The sequence below is a fragment of the Condylostylus longicornis genome, unplaced genomic scaffold (assembly GCF_029603195.1).
Source record: "Condylostylus longicornis isolate FDR11 unplaced genomic scaffold, ASM2960319v2 ptg000014l, whole genome shotgun sequence".
Classification (NCBI taxonomy): Eukaryota; Metazoa; Arthropoda; class Insecta; order Diptera; family Dolichopodidae; genus Condylostylus; species Condylostylus longicornis.
The window spans coordinates 1,907,080-1,914,922 of NW_026577983.1; positions in this window are offsets into that span (position 1 = coordinate 1,907,080).

Sequence of the window (7,843 nt, forward strand, 5' to 3'; positions counted from 1 at the left end):
TTATACATATGTAAATAAAAATCTTGATTTAAATTGTAATTAAATTGTTTTTCTTATTACCACCCAATAAGTGTCTATAGAGAATGAAAAGGTATTCTTAATCATAAAAGAAATTGAAAAGTTATAAACAAAATGATATTTGCATTTAGTTTTGTTTTTATTTTCAGATGTAATATAAAAATTTAAATGAAATTGAGGAAAAATTATAGCATTCCTTGAAGTATTTAATTGAAATTTTTTTATTGTTATATTTAATTATAAAAAATTAAGTCTGGAAATGCAAAAATTTAATCACTATAGGAAATTTAATTATGATGCTTATTGTATGGTACACTAATTGGCTGTAATGATATAATGAAGTTTTTAAACTTTATGTAATTTTAAAAATAATTATTTTTGGTTCAATAAACTTATGCTCCTGATTTGAAAGAAAAATTTCATTTTAAAAAAATCCCATCGAACTATTTCTTTACAATTTTAATCAATGAAATATTAATTACCATAACATGGAGTAGCTATTACAGTTTTCAACATAATAAAAATGATTGTCTTTTGAGGCTAACATTTTTGCAAGTACTTCCAATGATTCTATTAACTAATTTAAATTCTTTTTGAATTTTTAGCGAAAGTAGAAGAAGAACAAGAAGTGAAACCCAACAAAAAAAATTTAATATAATTTTATTTTTTTCATTATGAATATAGAGTTGAATAATGTTAAAAAATATTTGAAAATATTTTTACTTATTCGTTGACAAGCTTATTAATTTACATAATACTTGATTACTCGTGGAAGCAAATTTTCATTGCCTTAATTTTTTTTTTATTTCCGGTTTATAAAATTTAAATTTATGTATGTTTTTGTGAGAGTATTTTAATGTGCTAGTCAATTACTTATGAAGTACTATCAACAAAGTCTTTTATCTTTCATTTGAAATACACTGCAAGTACAAAGTAGAAAAAAATTATTTTATAAAATTTTTATGTAATTTTTATTAATCGCATAACGCTTGACGATATTCTAGACAGTAAATTCAACCTGTATGTTGCATATTAAAGTGTAAAAATTTATGAAGCAAATTTACGATTAAACGATTATACTCATTCTAATTTTAAATTGCTATTAATTAGTAAATTTACTGTATGGTTTAAATTCGAAGAATTTTAAATTACTAAAGGACTGCTTCTTATTTCAATTGCATATTTACTTGTAGGCGTTTGGTGAAAGATGATATGAAAGTAGGGGTAAAACATAGATTCTTCTTGCCAGAACAATCTTTAATATAACAAAAAGTTACCAGTTTTGACTGGAGAGAACTGGTCGTTTCATATGGGTACAGCAGGGTAGTTTATTCCATGTCGATAGCCGCATCTTTCTTACATCAATAACAATAAAAACAATTAAATATTGGAATTTTTTTTATATAATTCCATTCACAAATGTGAGCTTTCTATTTAGGTAATTCAAAAATAAATTAATTTGAAATAACAAGACTTTCGTTATGTAACAGATAAAATTTTGCGACACTGTTAAATTTCCTATATTTTTTATTTGCTACATTGGAGTGCTAATGTAAATATGTATGCTACATACACATATTTATACATATACATAGATATGAATTGTATATAATTATAAATTGTATATATATATTTATTTTCCTAGCTAAAAGAAAATTATAATGTTACAGGTAATTAATTTTAATTGCTTTATGCTTAATGGTTTTATGGCATTTATACGAAATATTTTAAAAAGTAATGTTTTGAAACTAAATAATAAAAATTCCAAGTCTTATTTAAAATTTAAGAAAATTTTAAGGTAAAGTAAAAATTGGAACTGTAAATTAAATGAACGTCTATGCAAGACGATACCACCAAGGAATATTGAAATTTTGTTTTATTTTGTTTTTTCAATGTTATTGTTTAATTTTATTGAATAGAAAACGAGAAGTTAATAGTTTTGTAGGGATATGATAGCCTTCTTCTAATACTAATAAAGCTATAAGTTTTCTTGAAAAGAAAGGAAATCTTTCGTGTATTTCAGTGTGTTCCCGGAAAATTGAAAATTGATTGAATGTGAAATGCACTTACTCACCTTTTTGCATTTTAATGCGGTAATGAAGAAGTTTTAGTGAAAATTGAATTGCAATTTTTTTGAAAATAAGTTTAAAGATCTATGATTAAGTTGTGTTTCAAAATTATTTTGTACCTATTTTGTATTTATTTCATTAAGTATACGTTATTGCTTAAATTAAGCTACACATTTTAATTTTTCGCAAAATTATAAGAAAAAATTCAAATAATTTTTATCTTACCAATTTTTGCAACTGCTCCATCCATTTTTTTGGGGAAATACAAAACAGCATGTTTATAAAAATTCCTTATGTTGTTTTTTAATTTATGAAAAGAAGACATCCCTTTTATATATATACAGAGAATTTTTACATAAATTTTCATGTGCACTGAAAATATTATGTGATGTGCTTACTGTTTGATTTTAAGTAATAAATTATGAATGCCATTTCAAGTACGAAGGAAAATTTCAAAGTCAAATATTTTCATAATTAGAATTTCATTTACAAATTTATACATTGCATTTCTAATTTTTGAAAAAATTGCATATTTTCTGGGGTATAAAATTAATTTTATATTTTTCACTTTTAATATTTGATAAGAGATTAATTTGGACAAGATAAGGTGCTTTTGCAAAGCAAAAATTTGAATGATTCCAAAATTTAATACACAATTAAAGCTTATATATTAAAGTGGACAAGCAAATCGATTTGCAATAATTAAATATTTTGTTTTTATTTAATTAAATAGAATATAAGTTACGAGTTCTATAAAATTATTATGTTTATTTTAGTAATATAATAAATGTAAATGAATATTTTAATAAAATTTTGTATTAAGTTCCACATTTGAGCTTCGAACCCTATATAATATAATACAATGTATCATAATATTGTTATTGCATACATTCAAGCATTTATTATGTACTTAGCTCGTGAAACTTGGTATTATTTTTATTTAATGTACGAGTACTTGATTTTTATTTTAATTATGTATGCTCATTACATCTTATACAAACATATAAAATATGATTTTCATTCTATACACTTATGAAAATTTAACTTGAAATTTACAAATTAAAATTTTGTTTTATTCAAGGTTCAATGTTGAAGGCTAGAATTTAAAAATTTTTATGTATGAACATAATTTTAAGATTATTATATTATGTTGCCTCTCATTTTAAGAAAGAAATAAATATTATGTTTTTTAACAAAAATTAACAGTACCCATTAAACATAAAAGAAAATTCTATTTTTTCCATTACTTTAACATTTTTTATCACTTGATATTCTCATTTTTATATTTTTTTTTTCTTTTCCAAATTTATTATTTATTTCAAATCCATGTATAAATAGAGTTGTCTTTTTTTGACACACATAGAGGCTTTAAGTATATATTTTATTATCTTTTTAACTTTTACTGGCTATAAATACATCAAGTACTATACATACTCGTAAGTAAAATAAATAAGAATAACATAAAAATATTATTTGGTTAGTCTATTAAAATAATATTTATTACAGAATTATATGCAAGGATAACTACTACCACATGCGTTTTTTATATATGGTTGAGTACTACGCACATATACTAATAATTGTATATTATGTTTTATTACTTATTTGATTGTTTAATATCCCCCTGTAATTTAGTTATTTATGAACTGTTAGAAAAGAAAATTTAAAAAGGAAATTTCAAAACAATGAATGAATATTGTAACTTCACGCCATATTGAGTCCTTACAATTATACTGACAACTTTTCTTTCTATATATACAGAATATATATCTCTTGTATATTTTAGAACCGTCAGTAGTGTAATTAAAAAAAAAACACCAATAGTCCTAGTTCTATTTTGTTCTTAATTGGGCCAAATATATAATGTGTTTTTGTATATGTATGTGTATGAATAACCAAAAATACTTGTTTTTGTTCTTTTGAATACTTATACATTTGTTTTAATAGAAGGTCATCGGCTACCTTTAAAATTTTGTTTTATATTCTAAACTTTTTGACCAATATTTTGTATTTGTAAAGACCATTTTCCATTGAGAATAAAAAATAATTAATCAAAAATATTTTAATAATTATTGGAGTGTTTTTATTTTATTTTCTGCCTTATTAAGTAAAAAACAAGTTATAGAAGAGTCCTATAGCTGAATGTAAAATTTGTATTGTATAACCATTCAAATAAAATAAGAGCCCACACACTTCAAATAAAATTTAATACTACAATATTTTAATTTGCACTTTTATAAAGTGCTATAATATTAATGAGAGACTCAGGGGTAGAATGGTGTAATTCACATTCAACTCTTTATATTTCGTGCAACACCCTTAACTATGTCAGCTTGTTGTTTATGACAGTTTTTAGAACCTGACGTTCTTTAAATTTTTGTTTATTACAGCAGTTTAGTTTTTACATATAAATGGCAAAAATGTGAAAATTAAAAATGTATTATCTTCTATGTATCAGCAGAAAACGAGAAATTTGTTATATAAAGTGTGATATGGAAATTCAGTGGTGTTATACATATACGATAACAACGTTCTTTAGAAATATTTTTAAAAGGCAAAGAATAAATTTCATTTAATTTGATTAAATTAAAATAGTGACTGTCCAATGGAGAAGAGTTTTAAATATGAATAGTAATGGATAAGTTTGGTAATAAAGAATTTACCAATTTATTCCACAGTTGCGTAACGATAAGTTCTTTAGATTGAATAACCTCTCGCAATTTTTTTCTGTAATACCATATGGAAACCAATATATTTTGGAAAATATAGACAAGTTTCCAATATAATATACGAACTAGGAGTATAGACATGTTTTTAAACTTTTTATGATTGTTATACGAAAATGTGAAGATTTCTAAGTAGTTTAGAAAGATCATTTTCAAGTAAAAGGAAAATAAAATAAATAATTTTTATAAAAACATTTTTGCTAGCTTAGATTTTGAACGATTTCGAAATGTTCACAACGTTTTTTTAAAGATTTCCATTCTTAAAATGCAAGTATATTATTTTTGCGTGTAACATAAACTTTATAATTTTCAGAATTCATGAATTACGCACAAAGGGCTAAATATTAAAATTCTTAACAAAAAAATATTTTCTATATAAAAAGAAAATTCTTCTTGTGAGAAAACGCTAAATTTTAATATTTTTGAGAATATTGCTGAAATGACAATAATTATATAAAATTTTTCCTTCAGTATCAGATATAAATACGTTCCGTAAAAAGTTTTTCATATTTTATTCAATTTAACAAAAGGCAAATAAAACATTTTAAATATGAAAAAACACTATACAAATGCCCAAAAAGTGGGGGTGTAAAAAAATTTCCACAACAGTAAACTTGAATTTTTATTGTGCTATGGTGAAATCAAATGTATATGTATGTATGTACATATATAAGGAAGAAGAATTATTGTGTATACACACATACTTTGTATGGTAAGAGTAATGTAAAGAACATGATGTAAGAAAAATTTATGAATGTTATATGTTTGTTTGATTACATGTACGTACTTGTACCCACTTTCAGTACATAATAGTCAATATGATGAATGTAAGAAAACATGTTCTACCTTTATTGTGTATTTTAATAAAATTTATGCAAGCGATTAACATATATAAAAAATTCGACCCGAAATTTTTTTTTTTTACAGCATTTTTACAACTAGAAATTATTGTAAGATTTTCTAACACAACAAATTCACTTTGAACCTGCAGCACAGTATATTCTCATCAAGGTCGTTCTGGGACTATTTTCGCATCATAAAAAAATAAAAATAAAATTGTAAAATGAGTGAAAATGTTGTTGTAAATAAAATAACGGTATGAAAGCAACATAACTTTGTAGTTTGTGCTGTTACATTTTAATTTCTTTTTTTTTTCTTTTTTTTTTTATAAATATGTAAACAAAGTAAACGTTTTTAGGCCCCCCAGTTATTCAGTATTGTAACCATCAATGGAACATAAAAAAACAGAATAAAAACGAAGATAAAAATAAATAAAATTTCTGAAATAGACATGAATGTTAAGAGTAAACGCCATCTTGAATGATGTTTTAAAAATTTGATAGTCTACTTATATTTTGAGTGCTCTTTGTTTTTTTTTTTTTTGATTTCGTTTAAAATTATTTTACAATATATAGGTACATTAAAACAATAAAAAAAGAAAGAGAAAGAAAAAGCAGAAAACGCATATTCTTTGAGGCTCTCTTTTAATTTTTTAATAAAAATACAAAGAAGTGGGCTCTTCATAGTTAATTTACGTTGTAAAGTAGCTTTTGATGTTTTTAGATAAAAATTTTTTTGTTGTTACTATAAAATGGACCTCACATAATAAAAGCATTTTAATTTAATTTCAAAATTTTTGACTAATCTTTACTTTTGTACTCTTACAGCTGTATATATAAAGATATAGAACGTAAAATTTTATTTGGGTACATGAAAAAAACAAAATTATCTTAAAATTCAATTAAATTTCATTTTACATACACGTTTTATGCACAAAATTGTAATTAAACGCGATTATTGAATGCGAGGTCATAATAAATTTTGAATAATAATTAATATTCGTTGTTACAGTCCTAAAAGCTGTTGTCATTGAATAATATCGTTCTAAATTAACAAAAACAAAAAAAAAACATTTCTTTGATGAAAAGGAGAAATTGAACTGCAAGCACTTATATTAGGACTTCGCACTTGTCGTTTATTCACTTAGAATTTTTGTATTTCTAGTGCAATCGGTTTCACATATTTAATTATTTTCAAAAGCCTAGTTCATAATATTAATTACATAGTGATTAGCTTGATGTTAACTTTTATTTTGTCACTAAAATCTTGGTTTTTGGAATTTTTATAAATTTTATTCGTACAGTTAAAGGTAAATAAATTCGATTTTTTATATGCATATTAATTTTTTTCATTGAAATTCTATAATACAACGATGACAAAGCGTATTTTTAAATAATGACTAATAAATTATTATGAAGAAAGGTATATACATAAAAATGTCTAATATACGAGATATGAAATGAATTTTAGAACATTATCATTCTAATTATTACTAAAATAAACATTTATTTTCAATATTTCAAGTATTTAACAGTCATTTATTATTTGCTTTGAATGTTTAATTTAGAACTGCCTCATAATATAATCAAAAATATACGATTATATAATCAAAAAAATTTCTAATTATTTACACATTATACAAAGTTTATCTTATCTTAATAGCTTTTCATATAAAAAGTGATAAATTAAAGTGGCTAAGAGTAGAAGAACAAAAATAAACAAATAAATAAGTAAATAAATAAATAAGTAAATAGATAACTAAGCAAATAAATAAAATATATATATATATATACTCTGTATATATATGAAGATGTATATTTATAGAATTATAGGTGTGACTTTCTATATGTATTATCTTTATAGAGTCTAGACATATTAAACATCCTTTCATCGTATATAATGAATAGAGAATAATAGAAAAAATTATCATATAAATAGGACGAAAATTGGAAATAAAATTTTGCAATCTATTTTGTCACATTACGCTAAGAAGTTTTGTATCCTATGATAGAATTTTATATTAATTAAAATTAAATTTTTCATTCATAACACTCATGAGATTTCAAAATTAACAATTGCTTGTAAGTATTTAAACTTAACAGTTTATCAGCCCAATATCAATAGCAAAAAAAAAAAAATATTAAAATCCTCGAAATTTTTGCAAAATATCGAAAATTATTAGTTTCACTC